General features: G+C 34.9%; 1 long non-coding RNA gene across 1 annotated transcript in view; it reads left to right on the top strand.

Annotated features, from left to right (window-relative positions):
* LOC116549419 overlaps positions 1-27,307 on the top strand; it is a 53,710-nt gene that overhangs the window by 23,137 nt on the left and 3,266 nt on the right. Inside the window, exon 2 of the long non-coding RNA XR_004267857.1 lies at positions 24,024-24,064. This is a non-coding gene — a long non-coding RNA (uncharacterized LOC116549419). The remainder of the gene's footprint in view (positions 1-24,023; positions 24,065-27,307) is intronic.

The raw sequence follows: 27,307 nt of genomic DNA, 5'->3' as shown, positions 1-27,307 counted from the left end.
CAAAATACTGCATATATTTAGGGATTCTTTCAATAGGAACTATACAGTTGGAGCTGTATGTTTTAGGCATGTAAGCCTTATTCAATTCTACTTTGAATATAATTAATAGTTTACTAAAAATGTAATCTCTTATTCTGTTATAGAAATTCTGTGCTCAAGAATTTTTGCATGCAGGAAATCCTAGAAATTAGAGTCCACACATTAGTACCAGGTATCATTTTTACCTTATACCCTAAAGATTTTAGCCAAACTTCTAAATAATGAGATGTAAAATATTCATAAAGAATTAATGTTCTGGCATTTCTTCTTCACAAAATATTTACTCAGTGAACTAAGAATTTTAGATTTACCAAAAATCAAAAGACTGCATATATTTGAGGATTCTCAGTATGTCTTTCAGGTGGGAGCCAATTGTAATTTCAAAAGAAACAATTGCAAATGCCATAATCATCAATGTTGAAATTCCAAAAGATCAAAATACTGAAAATACAATTCTAAAAGAAAAAAATAAAGATATTTACTTACATTTTTAAAAGGGGATTTATTTGAGAAACATAAAAACACTTCCTAGGCCATTTTACATAAGAAAATAGGCAAAATGGCCATACTGCCCAAAGTAATTTACAGATTCAACGCTATCCCCATCAAGCTACCAATGACCTTCTTCACAGAACTGGAAAAAAACACCTTAAACTTCATATGGAACCAAAAGAAAGCCCGGATAGCCAAGTCAATTCTAAGCAAAAAGAACAAAGCGGGAGGCATCAAACTACTGGACTTCAAACTATACTACAAGGCTACAGTAATCAAAACAGCATGATACTGGTACCAAAATAGAGATATAGACCAATGGAACAGAACAGAGGCCTCGGAGGCAACACAACATATCTAAAACCATCTGATCTTTGACAAACCTGAAAAAAACAAGAAACGAGGAAAGGATTCCCTGTTTAATAAATGGTGTTGGGAAAACTGGCTAGCCATGTGCAGAAAGCAGAAACTGGACCCCTTCCTGACACCTTACACTAAAATTAACTCCAGTTGGATTAAAGACTTAAACATAAGACCTAACACCATAAAAACCCTAGAAGAAAATCTAGGCAAAACCATTCAGGACATAGGCGTAGGCAAGGACTTCATGACCAAAACACCAAAAGCATTGGCAACAAAAGCCAAAATAGACAAATGGGACCTAATCAAACTCCATAGCTTCTGCATGGCAAAAGAAACAGTCATTAGAGTGAATCGGTAACCAACAGAATGGGAAAAAGTTTTTGCAGTTTACCCATCTGACAAAGGGCTGATAGCCAGTATTTGCAAAGATCTAAAACAGATTTACAAGACAAAAACAAACGGGCCAGGCGCAGTGGATCGCGCCTGTAATCCCAGCACTTTGGGAGGCCGAGGCGGGTGGATCATGAGGTCAAGAGATCGAGACCATCCTGGTCAACATGGTGAAACCCCGTCTCTACTAAAACTACAAACAATCAGCTGGGCATGGTGGTGCATGCCTGTAATCCCAGCTACTCAGGAGGCTGAGGCAGGAGAATTGCCTGAACCCAGGAGGCGGAGGTTGCGGTGAGCCGAGATCGCACCATTGCACTCCAGCCTGGGTAACAAGAATGAAACTCCGTCTCAAAAAAAAAAAAAAAAGAAAGAAAAGAAAAACAAAGCCCATTCAAAAGTGGGCAAAGGATATGAACAGATACTTTACAAAGGAAGACATACATGAGGCCAACAAACATATGAAAAAATGGTTATCATCACTGGTTATCAGAGAAATGCAAATGAAAACTACATTGAGATACCATCTCACGCCAGTTAGAATGGCGATCATTAAAAAATCTAGAGACAACAGATGCTGGAGGGGATGTGGAGAAATAGGAACACTTTTACACTGTTCATGGGAGTGTAAATTAGTTCAACCATTGTGGAAGACAGTGTGGAGATTCCTCAAGGACCTAGAAATAGAAACTCCATTTGACCGAGCAATCCCATTACTGGGTATATATCCAAAGGATTATAAATCGTTCTACTATAAGGACATGTGCACACGAATGTTCATTGCAGCACTGTTTACAATAGCAAAGACCTGGAACCAACCCAAATGCCCATCGATGATAGACTGGACAGGGAAAATGTGGCACATATACACCATGGAATATTATGCAGCCATCAAAAATGATGAGTTAGTGTTCTTTGTAGGGACATGGATGCACCTGGAAAGCATCATTCTCAGCAAACTGACAGAAGAGCAGAAGATCAAACACCACATGTTCTCACTCATAGGCGGGTGTTGAACAATGAGAACACATGGACACAGGGAGGGGAGCATTACACACTGGGGTCTGTTGGGGGGAAATGGGGGAGGGTCAGTGGGGGGGTGGGGAGTTCGGGAGAGATAGCATGGGGAGAAATGCCAGATATAGGTGATGGGGAGGAAGGCAGCAAATCACACTGCCACGTGTGTACCTATGCAACAATCTTGCATATTCTTCACATGTACCCCAAAACCTAAAATGCAATAAAATAAATTAAAAAAAAAAGAAAATAGGTAATAATACCATGCATATTTTTGTGAGCATAAATACTTTGGCATACTAATGACAGTTGCATGGGTATAACGGTTGTAAGCAGTCAAACTGTATTCATAGAAACAGGTCAAAAGCAAAATATATACTATAAACATGACTATGGTTGGTAATTGTGTGCATCCAGTTTTATAACTTCTGTCATATGAAATATAATGACAAACAACATAAATATTGTCTTGGTGAGATTGATGGAAAACTATGATGAGTTACCCTCACATATGCAATCACCCAAAGAGTCAAGCTCTCAAGAAATTTTATCTTTCACAAATGAAGATCTACAAAAAGGACACTTCTTCATTTATTGAGGAAATTTAAACATTTCTACATAAATGCACAATGCTTATACACAAAGTCAACATTGTGCTAATACACTTTAATGGAATAAAATTTGCAGCATAAAACAAATTGGAACGCTCTAAAAGTCTCCACACAATTTAGACCTCTAATATTGGCTATGATGTGAAGATGAAATTCATAGCATAGCAAATTGGCGCTATGTGTAAAAGGGTAGAAGTTATATGTGATTGGTTAATTTGGCTTGGAGGAGTTCTTGTATTTTTCACCTGTGTTTTTACTTCTGTGATCTGTATTCGGGCAGTGGTTGTTGTCTACAGATTTTACAATTATATGCAAGTCCATCTGAAAGTCTGATTATTGCTTGGCCTTTGCAATTAAGTGATTTTCTGCTTTTGCAGCACCAGTAATAATTAGCTTTTAAACTTTTATCTTTCACCATTAAGAAGCCTCATACACTTAACTTATCACAGCCTTTTTGTGAGGGAACAATTTCACACATCTCTTCCACTGTGTTGCAAGAAATACAGTAGCAAGAATCATACGCGGCTCCCTCAATACCAAAGTAGTAAGGGATCTCCAGAGAGACTGAATCAATAGGATATGTATATAGATACAAAAGAGGAGATTTTTAGAATTGGCTAACATCCTTATGGTGGCTGAGAAGTCATAGGGCAGGTTGTCTACAAGTTAGAGACCCTGAGGTGCTGGTAGTATGGCTCAGTCCAAATCTAGAAACTTCGGAACCCAGGAAGCTGATGTAAGTTTCAATCTGAGGTCAAAAGCTTCAGGAAGCAAGAGACAGCTAGTGGAGGTCCTGGAGTCCAAAAGTCAGCAAACCTAGAGTTCTGATGTCCAAGGCAGCAGAATAAAAGTCTTTTCAGCTCTCAGAGAGAGACCAATTTATCCTCGGTATTGGTTCTTTCCAGTTCCCTTTCTGACTGAACAATGCCTACCAACTTTGAGGGCAGGTCTTCCCTGCCTTATCCACTCAGATCCACACTGTAATGTCTTCTGGAAATACCTTCACAGACACACACGAAATAATGCTTTACCAGGTTTCTAGGCATTCTTTAATCGAGTCAAATTGACACTTAAAATTAAGTCCACAAGTTCACTCACTGTCAATTTAGCACTTAGAAATAACCCCATAAACCAGGCTTGTCCAATCCATGGTCCGTGGGCCACATGAGGCCCAGGATGGCTTTGAATGTGGCCCAGTGTAAACTGATAAACTTCCTTAAAACATTATGAGAATTTTTTGTGATTAAAAAAAAATCTCATCAGCTGTCGTAGTGTTAGTGCATTTTATATGTGGCCCAGGGCAATTCTTCTTCTCTTTCAGTGTGGCTTAGGGAAGCCAAAAGATTGGATACCCTTGCCTTAAACCATACTTAATCTTCAAATAAAGACAATAACAAGATAATAGTTCTACCTAAAGTGATGCAACTATTCTGTGATTGTGAATTTCAAGTTTTTAGACATTGGGGATTTTAGACTTTAGGAATTTTGATCTTTTGAGATTTCAATATTTGGGATTATGGCATTTAGGATTGTATCTTTTGGGATTATAATCCAAACCCCTTTTAGGCAAACTCATTTAAGACATTCTCATAAGTCTGTATATATTTAAATAAGATTGTGACATCAGTACACAACTTTTAATTGATTAAAGATACAAATTGATTCCATTATATCAGTAATTCATATAGATTCTCTTTGTCAGAAGATATTTACAATTTTATTTTTTTTGCTTTATAAATCCTAATAAGTGCTTCTAGCATTCCTTGGCTGTGAGTTAAAAAATTGACCTTATAATTCCTTCCTTCCTTTTCTTCCCATTACTTCTTTTTTCTTTATTTTTTGCTCTTCTGTCTTCCCACCATCTTCAGTCCACTCAATAGCCAATTCCTACGCTAGAAACAGCAAATGGAATTACAATAAACTAATACACTTAACTTGTCCTGCAGAGTCCACTGTACATTTTGGTTCATCATTTTTTTCTGCATAGAGAATTCTATTTCTTCTTTGAATATAATTGCATTGACCTCCTACCAAGTGGTATAATTCTCAATTCTTTCTCACACATCTCTTTCTTACACATTTAGAAATTGAGCCCACACCCATCATCTAACCATCAGAGCTGACATTCATTTGCTGTTCTCTCATTATTTCAATCATTTGCTTCTTGGGTTCTGGAGTCTGTTGATTTTCTTTCGCTTAACTGAAAAAGACCTCAAAAGGCTGTGAGTTGTGGCTCTTCTTTTGAATTACATGTGCTAAGTTTACTGGCTGTATTAACATCACACCTGGGAGGCAGAAACACATGAAAACAAGATTCAAAGCTCTAAGGACATTACTAATGATGCAAGCTGATAGAGAGTGGAAAATCAACTGAACCCAGCAACGTCAAAGCAGCACTTGCTCTTTGGTCATTTAGATATTGTATCAAGAAAACATTGGGGTCTCATTTTATTTTTCTTTACAAGCTTTATTATCATTTAAAAAAGTTGTATGAACCAATATTGATAAATATTGAAAATATAGATTGATTTTCAAAGTTTGAAAGGAAAATACAGAATCTTTTTCTGGTTAAAGCAAACCAAGTGACTCAGTTTGAAAATGGCCTAAAGAGTGAGGGCTGTTTTTTTCCTTCTCTTTTTCCTTCTTCTCCCTCTCTTTTTCTTTTGCCTCCATTCACTTTTCTTTGTCTTCTGTATCTTTTAATCTTTTGCATCAAAAGAAAATATTTAACTGAATGAGGTGAACTATGTTTCATTTTGATAATTTGGCATTTTGTATTTTTTTATTTTATTTTCTCCATGAAAACTATAAAATGATTTTAACCTGAAAATAGAGATTACATTGTCCCACTTTCTTGACATGGAGTGAAGGTCAAGAAAATAAGCATATCAAAGTTTTCAGTGGATTTCAATATTATTTGATTACAGAGATAAAACAGAAGTGTTAAAACCTATAGTTAACATAGTAGCTTCTATAATTCAGCTTCATTTTTATGAGAAATAAAAAGTGAACAGGACAGTAGATCTTTTGTGCACACAGTAGAGTAAGAACAAGTTTTTTAAAAAATTTCAAAGTATAAATACAGAAAACACTTGTGAAATTTAATATAGTTATATTATAATTTCCAAAATTATATTATTCTTTCAACTATGGTGATTATGTTGTGGGAAACTGATAATTTTATTAATGGTTACCAAATTCTCTTGTTTAATAAAACCAGAATAATGCCAATAATGATTTTTTTATCATTCATTGTATCCATAATTCAAAATAGTAATCTTTATAGAAAATAACAACTAAAAAGCCTAGTCTAAGCATATGTTTTATGAGACAGAAGCAATCAGATTTTTCTATTCTCTATGCCTTTTCTTCATATGCTGTTTTGCTGATAGTGAAAAAGAAGCAGAGTAGAAAGCTAAAATTGAAAAAAAATCTAATTTTTGGAAAGACATATTTTGCAAATCAAATTAATTAGCATGAATGATTTCAGATTACATTAGAATTGCCATAGCCCCCAATAAGTTATTTTTTAACCTAAAGAAAAGCTACTTATTGTATGGAATAATAGTAATAAGCTTATGTGATAGATCCTTTTTCGAACTTGGTCTCCCCTTTGTCATATGAGGATTACACACAAAAGAGGAGAAAAAAGTAACATGACAAGATTACCAGGCCTATGCTTTGTCCATGTGCAAATATTTGTTGATGAATTCAAAGAAAAGGTAGATTTCACCGTTAACATGAAACTCTGATTGAAACCAAGTCAGAAACAAAAACCAAGTTATGACATCTATATTTTTATTATCAGTATCTATATATAAATCAATTACTTTAGTCTTTAATCCATTTATGATTCAATAGTCTGTATTATTTATCTTTATTTGTTGCTATAATAAATACTTCTTTTAATCATATTTAGATATTGAAAACAATAAATCTTAAGTGGTGCTTATAAGCTGTATATGACTGAAGTAAAGACAAGCAGATCGCAGAAACAGAAAATACCTTTTGGGGAGGGAATGGGATTAAAAAGTACACAAAATATGGTATGTTTTTAATTTTTTTCTCTTCTTATATCTTGCTTTAACATAGTTCTATGTTTATTTTTTGTGACTTTATTTAAAAAAGAGAGCTAGTGTGTTTTTTATTTTCCAAGGTAATTACTCCTATAGGCTTTGCTGCAGAAAAATAATCTCAAAAAGCAAACCTTCAGGTTTGTTCTAATTTCTTTTTATTCTCCCTCTGTGTAAATCCAAGTCACAACCCAGAAAATAGTACAAAATAATTTCTTTTTTTTCTGAAACCCATTATAGTACATTCACCAAATGGTATATTTAATGTCTCATTGTCATTTCCACAATATAACTTGTTAATCAAAGATTATGTTGGTTATATTTTACAATAAAATCTTTAATTGTTTTGCTTGCGAAACTTTAATTCAGAGTATTCATTTGAAAATGATTATCATGACTAAGAACAAAGTACCTCTAGGCTGCTTGGAAATGTACGCAGCATGTTTGACTGCCTGTATATGTCAGTTTTTGTAACTTTCTACACTTTTTAAAAATCACCTCCTTGGCATAAGAAAAAAAACTATGTGAGAAAACTAACCTGCTATTCAGGTGCTACTCTTTAACCAACAGCAATAGTCAGGTAAAAAACTTACTAAGTTTATATAAATGTAATAATACTTTTGTCATTTTAAGCATGAGTAATTTCTGTAACAAACAACGTAATTTAGCCCATCATGTCGTTAACCTTGTATTGAGACCTCTGTGCTGTGGATGCAAAGGCAAGGATTCTGCCCTCAAGGAGGCCATAGTCTAGCGGAGGTCTCAAAAATACACATAAACCACCAGGCACGGTGGCTCACGCCTGTAATCTCAGAACTTTGGGAGGTAGAGGCAGGTAGATCATGAGGTCAGGAGATAGAGACCATCCTGGCCAACATGGTTAAACCCTGTCTCTACTAAAAATACGAAAATTCACCGAGTGTGGTGGCGTGTATCTGTAGTCCCAGCTACTCAGGAGGCTGAGGCAGGAGAATCACTTGAACCCGGGTGGCAGAAGTTGCAGTGAGCCGAGATCATGCCATTGTATTCCAGCCGGGGCGACAGGGCGAGACTTCATCTAAAAAAAAAAAATACACATAACCAATTGCAAAAAAACTAAATAAGTGGTATTAGTGACCGGAAAATGAGCCAGTTCTGGAGTGATTGTACTTCTTGTTTGGTTGTCAAGTATCAGAGAAAATCGCATAAAGATTGTAACATTTCAGCATCCATGTGAAGACAGACAAGAAGTTGGTTACACAAAAAGGGTGTAGAAAGACACAATCAGTCACAAAATGCAGAGAATACATGGGATTTACTGCCAATTTCCTGACTCTTAAACTTTCATATCTCTCTCACTTGCCTGAACTCCTCCCAAGGCTCTACAACTGTTTGCATTTCTAATTTTGTATTTTTTTTAAAAGTACCCCCTTCCAAATTGTGCAAGCTTTATTTTCTACAAAAGTCAGTTTTTCCTTTATGATATGCATGGTGTGGAAGGGAGAAAAGGCATGTTCACACAACCACAGTAGCCTCTTTTGGCTCTACCTTGGGGCATTGGTAGAAGATGAACCAGAATGCTAACATCTCTAACTGAATTTTAGCAAACAGAGATCACATTCTTCATTGTCTCTAAAGCAAAGTTTTAATTGATTTCTTCAATTTTTGTTGTTCAGTGTGGTCTGCAGAGGATGCAGGATGGCAGGGTTCATAAAGCTAAGAGAAAGAAGTTCAGGCCATTTCTAATGCTTTAAATTTTTTTTTTTTTTTTTTTTTGGTAAAAGAGCAACTGAATATGATATGAAATACTACATTAAGATATTATTTTTATTTTATTATCTCACCCCAACACCACTCATTAATTAATTCACTCTTCTAATACTTATTGAATGCTTCTTATAGCTTAACTTTCCTTATTCTCCTAGTGTGCCTAGAGTATTTCAGGATTTTCTATTTTATTGATGTTTATCAGCATGTGCAGAAGATTTAGGTTAGGGAAAAAAACAATACTTAAAAGAAAGAATACCCTGCTAGATTTTTCTTCTTTTTCTTGGATGACAATATTTTATTCTCTCCACACTATGTTTACCCTCTCAACCAAGTCCTGTGATTAAGACTGAACTCAAATGACATCCTCAATGAAAGTCCTTTAGGTTTATCTGAAGAGGATCTTTATTTCATGTTTTAATTCTTTTAGCTCTTTAGTTATTGTTTGAGACCCTTGTTATGTGTCTAGAGATAATTGTCTGGCTATTTTATATGTGCGTATTTTGTCTTCTTCTCCCCCTGTAAAAGGTGGAACCACTGTCTATCTTTCTCTTTCTTGTCTGGCACAATGCCTAATGTCTTTTAAGTGATAAGTAAGGAGTGGAAGGATTTACCTCTTAAAAACAGAATAAAACCTAGGACTATAGGAAGGTTCAGGATATCCAAGTATGAGAACGTCAGATAATATTTTATTTTTTTCCTGAACAAGGACATCAGAGGAGGTGGCATAGTCGAACAAATGGGCCAATTAAGTGACATCAAAGAGCTGTGGGAATTTGAACCAGATCTTATGAAAATAACTGAATTTTTTGTGCCTCAATTTTGTTATCTTTATTATGGTCTCTATCACAAGGACAATTAGCTTCAAGAATCTTGCTGATTCTTGAAAATTCTAACAATACTTAGTTTTTAAGTTGAATTTTTAGGACTGCCTCACTACTGTGATTTTTTAAAAACCTTCTTGTCTACTTCCTTTATTCTATCCTCAATCACCAAATAGACAGGTTATCCCACAGTTCACTGACCTATTATTCCCCCTCTAAGAAAGTGAAATTGTCCAGGAGTCCAGTAAACTATATTTCTGAATTACTTATAGAAAGTTTTCTCTCAACCATGATAGACAAGATGCTCAAATTTTAAAATGAATTTTCCTTGCTCTTACTTTGTTTGGATTGAGGAGGCATTAGTGCACTTGTCCTTCAGTGTCCTTATCCTCATGACAATGTCAGAGCTTTTTAGTCCTTTATCTTCTCTTAAAAAGAAAAACTATTTTTAACACCTAAACAATAGAAAATTTGTCTTTAAATGATTCAGGAGAAATCCGGAGAAAGAATTGTCCATTTATAGGAAATCAGAAGAAATAATGCTTATCAAACTATATTTCATTCATAAACTATTTAAAGAATCTAATTTTTGTTTACAATAAAGGCTAAGTTTTCACTGAAAATTCCTTCACCTCTTGCTTTCTCAGCCTCTGAGTATGCTTTTCATTGAGAGTCTGCTCACAGAAAACAAGATAGAGAGAGAGAGAGAGATTTTAAAAGATGAATACTTACAGGTAGCTTGGATGTGAGAAGATAGGGTATTTATGAAGAAAAAATTGATAATCTGATAATCTGTTAATGTACTGCTTTGATGCAACTCTCAATCCTATTAGATTCTATTATATTCTACGATGTATGAATCCATCACAAATAGTTTTACCCCAGTCTCAAGGTTGGCTGTAGGACACATGCTTTCAACTAATGTCACACACAGCTATTTCTTACTGTGCTTCCCCATGGGTACTTGGCAGGGAGCTTGTTTATTACTTCACTGCAGGGCAGATTGGCTTATCTACAAAATCAGCCTAAAATAGTGCCCAGATTCTGCTTTGTGTCATCTAATACTAGAAATTTCCACACTTCCAGGTGGGATATCTGAAGAATGGAATCAATATCTAGGTACAGGAATAGACATCAAAATGGATTTTGGCTTAGATCATAACATAATGAGGTAACTCTTCTAAGGTTTGCAATTGAATTCAGTTATTATGAGTATGGTGAGGAGAAGAAAAAAAATGTGTCTGGGCTTTTATGTCGGTATTTATTCTTGAAAAATTGATAATACTGATTTACCATTTTCCTCCTTTTTTTTTTGTAAAAGAAAAAAGGCCTTTGTAGCTGAAGTACTGGTGACCTTTCACAGGAATTATGCAGGCAGCTATGTAGGGCTGTTCTAATGGTGATGCTGTGGTACAATCAGTTTTACTGAAGAAGAGCCCTCTGGGCTGCAGGGTAACTAGCTTAATAGCTTTTCAAGAGGACAAATCTGATATGAGACTTTAAAATGCACTTTAGGTATTTAGTATTAAGTGGGCAGGTAGGGGGGAACTCCAGAGGATGGACAGAGGTGGATGAAGACACAGAACAAATAGAAACTGCTACAACCTGCCGCACTCTCGCCTCACAGAGATCATCTTGATTTCCAGCCAGTTTGGGTTTATGGCAACAGGCAATTTTTTTCTCAAGGCTTCTAAGTCCAGGGCACTCTGTGTAAAGCTGGTTGCCTTAGAAATACATCTGCTTTCTCTTTGTTTTACTTTAAAAAATTTTTTTCTCGCCCTTTTTCACTTCCCTTGGTTAAAATATCCTTAAACATCACCAGTAGAATATCAAAGGATGACTTCACCTAGAGCCTAGAGTTTGTTCAGCCATTATCTCCATTGAAAGAAGCCAAGAGTTAATGCTCTGAATGGAGCCTGTTGAAATGCAGCTGTAACTGTGACTCTGGTATAAAATAATGTTTAAAGATATCTCCAACCTTGGTGTAAATATTGATTTGTATAGGTGAATTTGGGAGGACATAATAACATTGCACTTAAGGGCCCTGGTCCTAGAGTCAAAATCGCCTGGGTTTCAATGCCAGCTCTACCTCTTCATTTTAGGTCCATTCAACTTCTTCAAGCCTTAGTGCCCTCACCTGGAACTTGAGAATCAAAATTTTATCTATCTCATAGTGTTGCGATGATGGAATGAAATATTTTAAGTGGGTAGCACAGAGCCTAACACATAGTAAATTCTCAATAGATGATTTTTGAATTGAATAAACCAAAAATGTTTCTATTTCTTAATTATTTTATCTGGAAACTGAACTATCATTGTTTGGAACTTTTTTTCATTTTTTTCTTTTATTATGAGAGAAGCATGCTTCATCATTTGGTATGAACAAAAATGTTTGATTTCTGGTGCAGTGGACGTGAAGAAGATGAAGTTGCATGAGCCAGTATATCATTCTAGAATCAATTCAAAAGCTGCCTACTCTTGGACTGGAACATTCTAGAAGAAAGAGGTCAGTTCAATAGCTACAAGTCAAGTTTAACATTGGAGGACAGAGTTTTGGGGAAGGCGTGAAAGGCAGTCAGAGAAACAGAAACACAGAAAAGAAAATTTCCATACCCAAAGGGAGGACTGAAATCCAGCATGGAAGTACTGCTTTTCCTCCTGAAGCTGCAGGGAAGTATGACAAGAATTATTTGTTCATTCAGCAAAGATGTAGCAAGTGTTACTGTTGACTGTGTTTTCTGCTCTATGCTAAATGTGAGATACCAAGGCTAATTATGGTCCCTGCCTATCAGGAAGGCAAAGTATAACTATATTAATTATACATTAACATATTTCTAAGTATATCTATCATTTTATTGGAAGGAAGGAAGGAGAGAATGATGATATCAGTAAGAATAACAAGTGAGCATTTTCAAAACTATATTTAAAATGTAAACAATGATTTTTGATAACTACAAACGCATTGCATTATTACAATGATTTAAGCAGTTGGAAGAGGTGTGAAAATAAGGATCAATAAAAAAGAAGAGATAGGAGACAGGATTGTCAGAATGGCATGACTTTGATGTCTAAAGAGACCAGCATTGTGATATAGTGTCAGTTAACAAGAGGTTCTAAAGCAGCTGGGTGAAATTAAAAAACAATAGGCCTCTGTATTAAGAAATCTCACTGTGATGTCAATCAGTGAGTTTTTTTTTTTTTTTTTTTTTAGAATTTAAGAGAATACATACAGGCAGATGCATTCTTTTTTCTTAAATGTACCTATTGTAGCAAAAAACTTATGGAACATCTTATTCTAAATTGTCATTCATCAAGTTGAACAAGTTCCTCATAAACTTAATCAGGAAATTGGTTTTGCTCTTGACACAAAGTAAACTATTGTGTCCTTTTAAAAATATGATAAGTAATATATTTTTTATTATTTTTTTTATTTCTATAGGTTTTTGGGGAACAGGTTTACATAAGTACTTTTGCGGTGATTTGTGAGATTTGGGTTCACCCATCAGCCGAGCAGTATACACTAAACCCCATTTGTAGCCTTTTATCCCTCTCCTCTTCCCACCCTTTCCCCTCGAATTCTCAGAGTCCATAGTATCATTCTTATAGCTTTGCATCCTCATAGCTTATGCAGGAGAACATACGATGTTTGCTTTCCATTCCTGAGTTACTTCACTTAGGATAATAGTCTCCAATCCCATCCAGGTTGCTGTGAATGCTGTTAATTCATTCATTTTTGTGGCTGAATAGTATTCCATTATATATCTATATCTATATCTTTATCTATATCTATATCTATATATCACAGTTTCTTTATCCACTTGTGGATTGATGGGGATAAATATGATAAGTAATATTTTATGACAAAAAGCACTGGCACATTATAGGATATACGATATATACAGGACATGCTTGTGGGTCACTGCAGAGTCATAAAGCATCATATATGGCCCTGGAGTCACATTTAGAGAAATGGAGACAAGAAAAAGCACTTAGACTTAGGATATGAGTTTATCTGCTTCAGGATATAGGTAGAGTCTCTATTCAAAACAGCGCAGTCATTAACTTAATGTCCCACCTTGGTCTCTGACAGCTTTGTTTAAAATTGTTCATCTCTTTTTTTTTTCCTGTTTGACTTCATAAACCCTTATGTAGTAATTATGATGGGTAATTTCTAAGTGGTCTACCAGTTGGACAATATTTTATCTTTCCTGGAGAGTGCTAAACAACTCTTTAAATCTTTTTAACCCTTTAAAATTCAACATGTTAAAATGCAAAATGTGAAAAATATTAGGAGCTCATGCATTCAGCACCAATTCTTTGGGAAAAAAATTAATCCGAAGCCCTCTTGCATTTCCAAATAGAGAGCTGTTCTCCCCTACTCTCAGTAAACTCCCAAACAGCTGCTAAAACCTAAAGACAGCTGCTGAGAATTAACAAGATAAGTCTGCCCTCCAAGCTTTACGCTGTTCTCTATGGAACGAGCCATGGCCATTTATTCTGTATAATCATGTCTTTTTATCCTGTCTCTACACCTGATCTGAAGATTGAGCTACAGGGACTAGAGACCTCTACAGGGATTTCTAGTCTAATCTGATGTATAGTTTCAGATTTATGCCTGCCCTTTCTGAGAGTATTCAGAAAAGTGGGACTTTAAGTTGAGAAGAAAGGAGAGATAAAGTGGATGGCATAAAAGCTGCAGAATTTATGTAGTGTAGGATCATATATGGAAAGGTGAGGCAAAGGTACCCAAATTTTCGATTACTGTATTGCCATGTGAGTGTGGGAGAGAGGCTAAACTCTGAAAGAGAGGATGCATTTAGCCTACTGATAGCACTGTGACTTGCCACAGAGGGAGCTAGAGCTTGACACTTTGGCCAGGATTGCTGTTTAGGACCTCTCAGTAACAGAGACCCTGATTTGCAGGGCTTTTCTGTTTCTGATGCCTTAATTACTCTGGAGTCATCACAGCAGAATTTAGGAGGCAGAAGCCCCACATTTTCAAATTTTGCCTATTAGCTCTAGCATGGTAGACCCCAGAATTTCCTATTCCAAAGACCGGTAATGTCCCAGACCCCGCTTCTTAATTTCTTTCAATGGAGGGTTTGGCAATATCCTTGGAGCAGACCGTGAGATAATATGTACATTATATCAAATACTTATTTTTAATGACCAAGGAGCCTTTATTAATTATGAGAAATTTTTTAAGACTTTCCCCCACCAATCTCTCTACAGCTTGGGTAATTATTACTAATTAGAAAATGTCAACGAACAATTTGCAGTAAAAAGTAAGAGAAACAGGTAAAACTAGAAAAAGATGGATTATTACAGCAAAATTTGAGTACTTATCAAGCCAATTTAAAATTTAAAAATTTTAAATTTAATATACATTGAAATTAATTGTTTGATGTATAATTAATTTAACACATAGATTTAAATAACCTCCCCCACAATCAGGATATGGAATCAGAATCACCAACCTGATTCCTCCTATATCTACTCTGGTAATTACTGATCTGTTCCCATTACTATGGTTTTTCCTATTTCCAGAATATCATATATATTAATTCATTTATTAAAGACTTTTGAAAATTGCCTTTTTAAACTTAACATAAAGCTTTTGAAATTCATCCATGTTGTTGTGTATATCAATTCCCCATTCCTTTATATTGTCGAGGACTATTACATTTTATTTTTGAACTATAATTTGTCTGCTCACTCATTGAAAGACATACAGTTATTTTCATGTTTGGGCGATCATAAATAGAGCTTCTATAAAACAAAAGCCATGTACAGGTTTTTGCACAAACAGAAGTTTTTATTTTTCCATGTAAATAGCTAATAGTGGGATTGCTGGGTCATATGGATATGCACATACTTAAGTATAAAATATTGCCTGTTTTCCAGAGTAGCCATACCTTTTTGCATGCTAACTGGCAATGTATGAGATTTATAGCAGTTTTTGCCATCATTTGGTATTATAAGATTTAAGTTTTAAACATTCTCATAGGTGCATAGTGGTATCTTATTATGGTTTTAATTTGCATTTCCCTAATGGTGAATAATATTGAGCATATTTTCATGTTCTTATTGGCCACTGTTTATCTTCTCTAGTCAGGCTGTTCAAATCTTTGGCCCATTTTTTTTTTAATTGAGTTTTTTTTTTTTCTTATTTTGTGGAATTTTGAGGGCTTTTTTTAAAAAAAATTCTGAATACAAGTTATCAGATTAGTGACTTGCAAATTTTCTCCCAGCCTACAGATTATCTTTCATTTCATTCTCTTAACAGTAACTTTTATAGAGCAAAAGTTTGGGTATGTTTTAAATTCCCTATCTTTATTGCCTTTATTCTCTATCCTATACCCAAATATAAATCTTACAGAAGCAACCCAGAGACTTAGTATGAGTGACTAGCTGAGTGAACTGCACTATGTAAACCATACCTCTAGAATAGGCACTTTCTTTCCTAGCTGCTGGACAACGAATAGTCTTCAGAAGTCTCTTTGATTGGAAAGTACCATTGCAAGGCAGTGACCAATATTATATAAGACTTAAATACAAAGTTTAAGAGTACCTATTTTCCTTACTGAAATCTATTCTCAGGAGGCCAATACATTAATCTTGAAATTGCTGTCACTTACCGAGACTATTTTATAATGCAAAATTAATGTTTGTCAGCATCCTTTTAGGTTGCTCTGGAGATTAAATGTAGGAGAAAAGAGCGTTTTCTCAGGTCTGCACAGCCAAGGCCAAGTGGGAAAATTGAAGCAATTTTCTGAATAATTTAATAAAACTCCCTCTTTTATTTAATTATTCAAATAAATCTTTATTTTTCCTTCTTTTCTCTGGCCATGGAGACTTCTTTGTCATCTAACTTACTCTGGAAAAGTGATATGCCTTTATATATCTAGTAAAAGCTTAAAGCTTTTTAATATTTAAGGTTATTTGACCCTTAATTAGTAGAGGTTCTAAAACCCCCATCTTCATAGCAGTGTTGAAGATAACTGAAAAAGCATAATCTCATGTTTTCACACATTTAATTCCATTCCCTAAAGAAACTACTATTTGCTTCTAATTTCCAGCTGCCAATATCTGCAACTGGAAGCTAGCAAAACAATTACCCTAACAGCTGCTGGAAACATAGTTTACAACAAAATGTCAAATGTGTTTTTGAATGTTGAATTAAAAACACTAATTTTTATTTCAGTTATCACCTAACCTTTCTCTCAATTAATTAATCATTCTGTTGAACAGTTTCCCAAAGAGATCACATTCCATTAGCATTCACCACATTTATAAGGAGATAATGGAAGTACAAGGAACATTCAACTGTAAACATAAGCATGAGTTACAAAACCTAATATCTAGATGACCTCTGTAGTCTCCTCTGATCTCTCAGACCCTAGGATGATAATCAAAGGAAAGGCTTTTCCAGGTCTATACAAAACAACAAAGACAACAAAAACCATTCCTACCCCTTGTGGCCTTCAGTGCTATTTAGCAAAGTTACAAATGCTCTGTATTCTACTCAACTGTAAGAATTGTTCAAAATGAATTATTTAAATTCAGTTGAGAAACGTATTTGTCAAGGTAGTAGTCTTTCCTATAATATTCCTGAAGCAGTGTCATTTGGTCATGCAGGTTAAAGCAGGTGTACCAGTTTGCCCAAAAAATTGCAGGTAAGGCACAATCACAATACTTTTCTGTTACTTGTTGTGAAGAGTGCAAATTAATGAAAAAAATCTATGAGATTCTTATGGTAAGTGATTTTCTATTACAGAAATTCTCTGTCTTAAAAAATGGTATGAAATGGGTATATACATTTTATAACATAAAATTCATTTATTTTCTAAATTCATCCAACTGCTATTTCTGTAAGAGATAATTATTATAATGGAAAAAATAATCTAATTATATTTGTATCTTTTAAAGATAATTAGACTTTATTTAAGCATTCTCTGAACATATTTTCTCCAATATTATTTGGTACTTAAGCAGGCTGAGTTCTGTGGAGTCAGGGAAGATAAGATTATAAATTTATTCAAAGATGAATCTCAGCTCTTTCCCTCAATAACCATACACATACCCATGTACACTTGGCCTGAGATATCAGTTTATCAGAAAGCAAAATGGCTTCCAGAGATTTCTCCACTATAGGAGAAATATAACTTAACAATCTACTGGTTTAATATTTGTAAATTTGAAAATAAATATGACAATGAAATTCATATATGTTCTAAAGTTACAGCATTTATTTATTTATTTATTTATTTATTGAGAGTCACCCTGTCACCCAGGCTATAATGCAGTCGCACAGTCATAGCTGACTGCAGTTTTAAATTTCTTGGTTCAAGTGATTCTCCCACCTTAGCCTCCCAAGTAGCTAGGACTACAAATATGTGCCCATCACGCTGGGCTAACTTTTCATTTCTATTTTTTTTAGATATAGGGTCTCATTGTGATGCCCAGGCTGGTCTTCAATTCCTGGCCTCAAGTGATTCCCCTGTTTTGGCCTCCCAATGTGCTAGGATTACAGGCATAAACCACTGAACCTGGCCCAAGGGTTGATCTGTTTCAAATTGCTACATTTGGTACAGAATTGTTTTAAAACACAGAATTAGAATTATCATAACTAACAGCAAGTATAGTTATATACAATACAGGTCATTGTACTTTCTTCCTTAATATGCCATCATTAGTATGACATAAAACATTTTTTGTGACTCTAATTGGTTTTTAAAAATAAAGCTTCTGCTGATTTTTATCTATACCTTAAAGTGTCAACTATAAAGAAATAAAATAATTGAAAGTTCAAATACACTATTGCAGTAGACAACCTTTGATACAAAGTATCCTTCGTATATATTCTCTACCTATCCAAATGCATGTCAATATGAAGAGCCTGGAAAACAGCTGTTCAAAATAGAATGAACAGAAAGATGCTATATGTTTAGCCTACTTTGGTTGAGCTTCCTCTATAATTATCCAATAAAACATACTAAGAAAAAGACTAAAAAATAATATTAAGAATTTTGGAAAATTTAGGAAAGTGGCAGTGGTTGTCTACAAAGGAGTTGCACAGAGAAAGTTTTTAGGATGAAGAAAATGTTCTGTATGGTCCTGGGGGATGATACACAACTATATATATCAAAATTCCTAGAATTATACATAGAAAATAAAGTTTAATGTATGCAAACTAAAAAAATCTAACAAGTAACTTTGGCAAATGAAATTACTAGAAATTGTGAGACTACAGAAAAAGAGCTAGACATAAAAACTGTACTCTAGTTGACAATTTTTTTTTGCACAGGGGTATGAGTTAACAATTCTAAAAGTGCTTTACATGTATACTGAGGTTGAATAAATAAGTAAGTAAATGGATTTTGGGTGTGAGGACCAGGTTTCTCACTATTAGAGAAGGAAGTCACTGATAAATAAGAAAGAAAGTCTGTAATGAGCACGGCACTGCTGGAGTAGAATTGGACACATCAGATAAACTAATGTTTAGCTTAATAAAGATATAGTTGGATAAATACAAAAACAATTATAGATATACAGGTTAGTATATTTTACCTAACACTATCTTCTGAGAGGGTCTAGAAACCATGCCACCCACTAGCAATGAGTACACTGCACATTCAGATTCTTCTTGGTTTCTTAATACTGCTTTTTTTTTTTTTTTTTTTTTTTTTTTTTTATAAAAGCAACAGGTTTCTTGGAAAAATAACTGATTCTAAGACCAGGACAGGGAAAATACAAGATGAGCCTAAAGCATCTTATAGTACTAGAAAGTAAAAAAAGTGATTTTTTTTTACTTCATAAGCTTCATAAGCGAAGGAAAAATAAAATCTTTTGTGAACAAGCAAGCACTCAGAGATTTCATCACCATCAGGCCTGCTTTACAAGAGCTTCTGAAAGAACCACTACAAATAGAAAGGAACAACCAGTATCAGCCTTTCTAAAAAATGCCAAAAAATAAAGAACATCAACATAATTAAGAAATTGCATCAATTAATGGGCAAAACAGCCAGCCAACATTAAATGACAGCATCAAACTCATATATATTGTTATTAATTCTAAATTTAAATCGACTAAATCCCCCAATCCAAAGACACAGACAGGCAAAAAAAGACAAGACCCATTGGTATGCTACATCCAGATCCATCTTACATGCAAGGATACACAAAGACTCAAAGGGATGGAGAAAAATTTACCAATGAAATGGAGAGCAAAAATAAATAAATAGAAAGCAGGAGTTGCAATTTTTGCTGATAAAATAGACTTCAAAGCAACAAAGATCAGAAGAAGCAAAGAAGGATATTACATAAAGATAAAAGAATCAATGTAACAAGAAGAGCTAAAGATCCTAAATATACATGCACCCAATACAGAAATACCCAGATATAGAAGACTTATAAAGAGACTTGGACTCCCACACAATAATAGTGGGAGACTTACAGATCAATGAGACAGAAAGTTAACATCGATATTCAGGACTTGAACTCAGATCTGGAACAAGTAGACTTAATTAACATTCATAGAACTCTCCACTTTAAATTCACAAAATATACACTCTTATCAGTACTACATCACACGTATTTACAGGTTTAAATGAAATATTGGTTGGCTGCTTGTTAATTATTTTCTTCCCTCATTTTATTTATTTATTTATTTATTTAATGTCTCTATTATTAAACATAATTACAGGCATACCCATTTTTAGACTGCATTTTAGCCCGGGCAATAAAGCAACACCCCTGTTCTCTCTCTCTCTTCCTCTTCCTCTTTCTTCCTTTCCTTTATTCTTTTTTTTTCTTTTTATTCTTTTTCTTTCTTTCTCTCTTTCTTCCTCAAAAAAAAAAAAAAGTGATTTAAAAGCAAAAGGATGGGAGCATGTCAAAGAGACATAGGAACCAACCTGATAAAGCTCTCAGTGGCCAGCAATGGAACAACTTGAATAACAAAGGGATATAGTATTAGATTGTATTCCAAAGTATATGCATGAATCTATCCCAGCATAGATAAATGACAGAATAAATAAATAAATGAAAAAAAGAAACAACTGTTTTCTACAGAATAATTTCAAATAACATATGTAGATACTCCCCAATACAAGAAGTGAAGTTTAATTCCTTCTACCCCGTAGGACATTCTAAGCTTTGTAGCTTATTTCCAAAGAGCAGAGAAAGAAAAGGGAAAAGCGATAGATTTACTTTGAAGAATCATGGCGAATGCCCCCTTATCAAAGTGATGAAGGCCAATATCACTGTAATGTCATCTAGATATCACATACACTCTTATATAATGGGATGCACCCTGTTGCATGCTTTCAAAAACCCATAACCTGAGTGGGATGGTAAGATTTATGTGTCAACTTAGGCTTCAAAAGTGGACATTTATGACACTTTTCAAAAGACGACATTTATGAGGCCAACAAACATATGAAAAAAGCTCATCATCACTGGTCATTAGAGAAATGCATATCAAAACCACATTGAGATACCATTTCATGCCAGTTGGAATGGCAATCATTAAAAATTCAGGAGACAACAGATGCTGGAGAGGGTGTGGAAAAAAGGAACAGTTTTACACTGCTGGTGGGAGTGCAAATTAGTTCAACCATTGTGGAATACAATGTGGCAAATTCCTCAAGGATCTAAGAATAGAAATTTCATTTGACCCAGCAATCCCGTTACTGGGTATATACCCAAAGGATAATAAATCATTCTATTATAAAGACACATGCACACATATGTTCATTGCGGCACTGTTTACAATAACAAAGACCTGGAACCAACCCAAATGCCCATCAGTGATAGACTGGACAAAGAAAATGTGGCACATATACACCATGGAATACTATGCAGCCATAAAAAAGTATGAGTTCATGTCCTTCATAGGGACATAGATGAATCTGGAAACCATCATTCTCAGCAAACTGACACAAGAACAGAAAACCAAACACTACATGTTCTCACTGATAGGTGGGTGTTGAACAATGAGAACACATGGACACAGGGAGGGGAGCATCACACACTGGGGTCTGTTGAGGGGGTAGGGGAGGGACAGTAGTGGGTGGGGAATGTTGGGGAGGGATAACATGGGGAGAAATCTCAGATATAGGTGATGTAGAGATAGAGGTAGCAAACCACCTTGCCATGTATGTACCTATGCAACATGATCTGCACATGTACCACAGAAGCTAAAGTAAAAAAAAAAAAAATAAGAAAAAATTGTTTTTAATTTTACACACCTAAAAAGCACATATTTTATAAAAGAACAACTTGATAAATTTTTACAAAATACATGTACTATGAGAACCCAGCACCCAGTGATGGAAGAGTGTGAACCTGAAAACTCTGCCTCTTTTATTCTCCTTTACAATCACTGTTCCCCCAAAAGAAACTTATAGTCTGGCTGTTTATACAATAAATAATATTTGCCTGTTTTTCAACTTAAAATAAATAGATTAATACGTTAAAAATAGTTACTCAATCAAACACAAATTTAGGTGTTGCTATGCAGGTATTTTGTAGATGTGTTTAGCCTGTATAATCAGTTTAAGCAAAGAAGATCATCCTAAGTAATCTGAATGAAAAGAAGTGAGATTTCCTGAGGAGGTAGGAATTCTGGACTGCAGATTCAGGTCCTGCCTGAAAGTTTCTAGCCTATATTTTCTGATGTTCTGTCCAGATTTTTGGTCTTACTGAGCAAGTCCCATAAGCCAAGTCCTTGCCATCTATTCATCTATCTATATATCCATCTATCATCTGTCCATTCTAGCTCTTTCTCTCGCGAATACCAACCCAGATTGGAAAACATTCTACAGAATACTGGCCAGTCCCCCTCAAGACTTTCAAAGACATAAAAAGCAAGGGAAGACAGAAAGTTTAGAAATCTAGAAGACTTAGGAGGTCTGACTTTCAAACATACTGTGCTACCGTGGATTGAATCCTGGAACAGAACTAGAACATTAATGGGAAAATAAATGTTAGAACATAATTAACTTTAGGATTTAGTAATGTACTAATGTTTATTTCATATATCATGATAATGTAAGATAATAAAAATGGATAAAGCTGGATGATATATGAGAACTCTTTGTACTGTCTTTGAATTATTTAAAAATTTTAAATTATTCCAAAAGGAAAAGGTTTTGTTTGATTGTTTTTTGTGATTTTTTTTAGAGAGTGTCTCACTCTGTCACCCAGGCTGGAGTGCGGTGGCACCAACATGGCTCAACTAAGCCTCAGCCTCCTGGGCTCAAGTGATCGTCTCGCCTCAGCCTCCTGAGTAGATGGGACCACAGGTGTGCTCCCCTGTGCTCAGCTAATTAAAAAAAAATGTAGAGATGGGATCTCACCATGTCGTCAAAGCTGGTATTAAACTCCTGGGCTCAAGCAGTCCTTTTGCCTCAGCCTCCCAAAGTGCTAGGATTACAGGCATGTGTCATTGGGCCTAGCCAAAAAAGTTTTTCATGTGTATGAAAAATCATCTCTCTCTCTCTCTCTCTGTCTCTGTCTTTGTATTTCTATGTATATGTCTGTCTATAAACAGGCATAAAGACAAATGCCAATCATTTGGAAAAGATTTTCAATAATTATTAAGCAAATAGGAATGACTTGAGATAAAATCTTCAGACTTCAGCTCATTTCAAGCCTTGGTTCCATATCACAAGCAATATTACCTAACAAAAATGAACTATACTTTATACCATCCTTTTCCCATATCCATTAGGTAACTTTAGACCCAAGGTATGAACAATATATAGATATGCGTCCCCTTTCTACCTCTCAGGTGACACTGGTGAGTCAGTTTCTGCAACCCAGGAAGATAATGAAAAGCTCAGAAAATAGGTGGGCATATTTTCCATCACTAATTCTGAAGAAGAACTCAGAACAACAACAACAACAAAACATCCAAATCAGTAATGTTTTCCCAAGCTGAAGAAAGGCATGTATATGCACTAAAAGCCAGAACTATTAATATCTACACCCACACTGCTCCTATTTACATTAACGTGGCTTTATTATTCCCAGAAATTCCTGCTCTGGAAGGTAAAAGTTGCAAATAACGTTTTTTTTTCTGCAAATAATTTTATTCATTACTCTAGAAACTTCCTGAGAGACCCACCAGCTCTCCAACAGGAAGCAAAGGTTATATCCCAAGATATTTTTTTCATCTTCCAATTTATTTGTAAATGTGGGGAAATTTGAATACTTATGTTTAATGATATTAAAAATGTTATCTTTTAGGAATATTAATGCTATTGTGGCTCTTTTTTTTCCCCAAAACATTTTGAACCTTTCTCTTCAAAATCCTCTCCTACCTTTGCCTACCAATACTGTATTATTCTACCATGATTCTTACCCAATCCTAATCAAATCTCTTCCTTTCCTCTTCCCTGTTAAAAGACCTACCTTAAGCCATACTTCAGAATCTCATAAATACCTTTGTGCTTTTTTTTCAGAGGTGCTGTTAACACTGGGAGTAGTGCTTTCTCTCACTGAGGTAAGCAATAAACTCGGCTTTGTCTTATTGATTTGTTGATATTTTAGAAAGCTAGTTATTTGACAGTGGGTTTAAAAACTTCACTGTATTCCAGGAAAAATACAATGAAGATACAATGAAAACATATCTCCACCTGATCACAGCATAAAAAGCAATGAACTACATAGATTAAAATATCTTATAATTATCTAAGTAGACAAAAGTAATTGACCTTTTAAGGAGGAAAATTTGGTTTTGTTTCATGTTGTCCAATGCAAAATGTCCAATGCCCAAAAAAATATTGAAAGCTGGGCATGGTGGCTTACACCTGTAATATCAGCACTTTGAGGGGCTGAGGTGGGAGAATCACTTGATCACAGGAGTTCAAGTCCAGCTTGTCTCTACAAAAACAAAAACAGAAACAAAAACCATAATTAGTAGGTAGTCCCAGCAACTTGGAAGCTGAAGCAAGAGGATTGCTTAAGCCCAGGAGGCTTAAATGAGCCATGATTGCACCACTGAACTCTAGCCTGGGTAATAGAGTGAGACTCTATCTCAAAAGAAAAGAAAAAGAACAAAAAAAGGAGTGTATAAAAAAATTCTCTGACATAAGAATTTTATCATCCTATCATTTAGATAATAGAAAAATAATTTCAGATTTTATTAAAAAAATATTGTCTACTTTTTTGAAAAATTATTAGTGATACCATTCAACAGAATGAGAGTTTATAAAGCACAAAACTGTGAAACGTTTCCATTAAAATCAGTTAGAGAAAAATTAAAAATATTTTCATTGTTGAGACAGTTTCAAAAATTTATTCTTGAAAGAAAATACATATTATGTGAAATTAAGAATTCAATAATAATGTAACAATAATAATCTATATCAGATATTAAGTTAACAAAATCTATATCAAAAATTAAGTTACCAAAGGCTGAAAAGTGGAGTTGGAAACTGTATAGTAAAGGAATCAAAATATGAAAAACTAACTTATATAGAGACCTAAATAAAATTTTTCACTTGGAACTGGCATTTAAATAAATGTCTTTAAAAGCTTTTGTAAAAAGAAATATCATTAGGATAAAAGTTAAGTAAAATACTTTCCCTAATTTGAGTAGGACATAAAGTGGGGTGAGCAGAGGTAAGCAAGTTGAAAATGAATTTGGTAGAGGTGAGCAGAGGCCATCTCATAAAGGACAATGCAAGCCACATTACTGTGTTTAAACTCTAATGATGCAAGTTTTGTTTAAGAAGCTTGAAGTAAGAATAGATACAGTGTGACAAGAGCATTGAAGTAATCCAGTTGAAAAATGATGGTGGCCTGTACTAGGACATTGGCAATGGTGATGGAAAGAAGTGGAAGGTTTTGCAAGATATAAGAAGATTAAAGTAGATATGCTTGTCAATTGATTGGCTGGCAGGGTTGAGGTAGATAGAAGAATTGGGGTTTCTGATTTGATACCAGTGAATGATAGGGCCATTTACTGAGATTGGTGGTTGGTAGGGAATGAAAACTGAAGTCTGGGCTGAAGATACAGACATGTATCACCACATATACATTCAATTGTTCTACAACTAGTAAATGAACACTTGTGTTTGTTAGATACCCTGCTAGACTCTGGGAAGACCATGTTAAGTAGGAAAGACACAATTCATGTTACTGCAGAATTTATGATTTAGCTCAGAGCTTAAGAGAAATCTGAATGTGATGACTACTTTTCCAGAATTATCAGGTGTGCTTGTTAAAAAACTAAATTTGGTCCCACCTTGGTCTATGAGACAAAGAGAATTTTCCTGTTGATTCTTACACATGTTAAGATTTGAAAGCCACTAATTTATATAACTGAAACTTTTCATTCATGACATCACCCAAGGGAGGTGAAGTGAAGGAAAACACCACCAGTGTTTATCAGAAGCCCAGAGGAAGAGCAGTTTATAAAAGACACTGAAAATTGATGGCCAGATATTTAAGAAGAAAACCAGAGTTTGTGTTGTGTTAGAAGACTAGAGAAAGGAACCATTAATGTAGGAAAATTTGCTGAATATTAAAACTGTTACCAAAAAGTCAGTAAGATGAGATCTGAAGTATACTGACTGAATTTTGTGACTCCAGTGAGAGCAAGTTGAGCAATTTTGAAGTGGTAGGTGAGGAAGCGAATACCATGCCAAGAGCCAGCAATGCATCCATGAAATCCGTGAGGAAGAAGGTCAGGAGAGAGTAATAATCAGAATCTCAAAGGAGTTTGAGGGAGAATATTTTTTAAAAAGACAACTGAATACAACATTCTGATAGGAAAAAGAAACTGAAGAAAAAAGAGTGAGAGAAGAGTGTTTTAAAAAATTGTAGTGAGTCTTGTGGGGTAAGACAAAGAACACAGGATCTAATACAGATCTAACGAGATTTAATAAGATCTAATAAAACAGGCAGTAATAAAGGAAGAAAGAACTCGGTTCTGTTTAGGAGATTAATCTTGAAGAGTATAGTCACCTGTCTCTGTTCATCTTTTTATAAACAGCACCTATTATTATGCCTGGCAGACAGCATGCCCTTAATCAATACTTATTAAATGAATGGATGATTTGGGAAGTGGTCAGTAGTTCATCTTCAATTTCTCTATAAAATATTAGTTAAAAATCTATGATAAGTAAAGGAGGGGAATGATGGGATCAGAGACTGATCAGAGTAAAGAAGCATTGAAATAGTTTCTGTAGAGAAAATATGAGATGAAAAGGTTGCAAGAGACCATGGAATCTCAGCATCTGTTACACAGAGGTTGATTTTCTCCATCAGCATCCACAAGAGATGAAGACAGCAATTAGGTTTGTCCATTTTTTCCAAGGACCTACTTTACAGTTAGGTTAGGTCTTTCTTGTCTTCTGCTGCCTCAGAGATTTCTCCATTAAACTCAAGATGCACCCTGTCCTGCAGTACTGTCTTGTCTTGCACTTGTAATGGATATTCCACCTAGAGACACACCTCACCAAGGTATGTTCTACTTTATGATAATCATGGGCTTATTTTATTCCACCTGTCTTCTTGGTAATGACCCTGTGCTGGATGACATAGACCTAGTTCTGGTATCCCTGAGGCCCCATTTACTCCATAACAGCTTCCCCAGTGGGACATACTGTCTGAACACGTTCTGTCAGAATCCCAGGTGTCTTTCCAACTTCCCTGTTTGTCATCAATTAACTTAATTTTTTTAACTTTAACTAACTTTCTTTCCTTCCTTCCTTCCTTCCTTCCTTCCTTCTTTCTTTCT

This window comes from Sapajus apella, unplaced genomic scaffold (assembly GCF_009761245.1).
Source record: "Sapajus apella isolate SASKATOON/1434 unplaced genomic scaffold, GSC_monkey_1.0 scaffold6, whole genome shotgun sequence".
Classification (NCBI taxonomy): Eukaryota; Metazoa; Chordata; class Mammalia; order Primates; family Cebidae; genus Sapajus; species Sapajus apella.
Note: the sequence above shows the minus strand (reverse complement) of the source record. Positions and strands in the feature narration are given on the sequence as shown.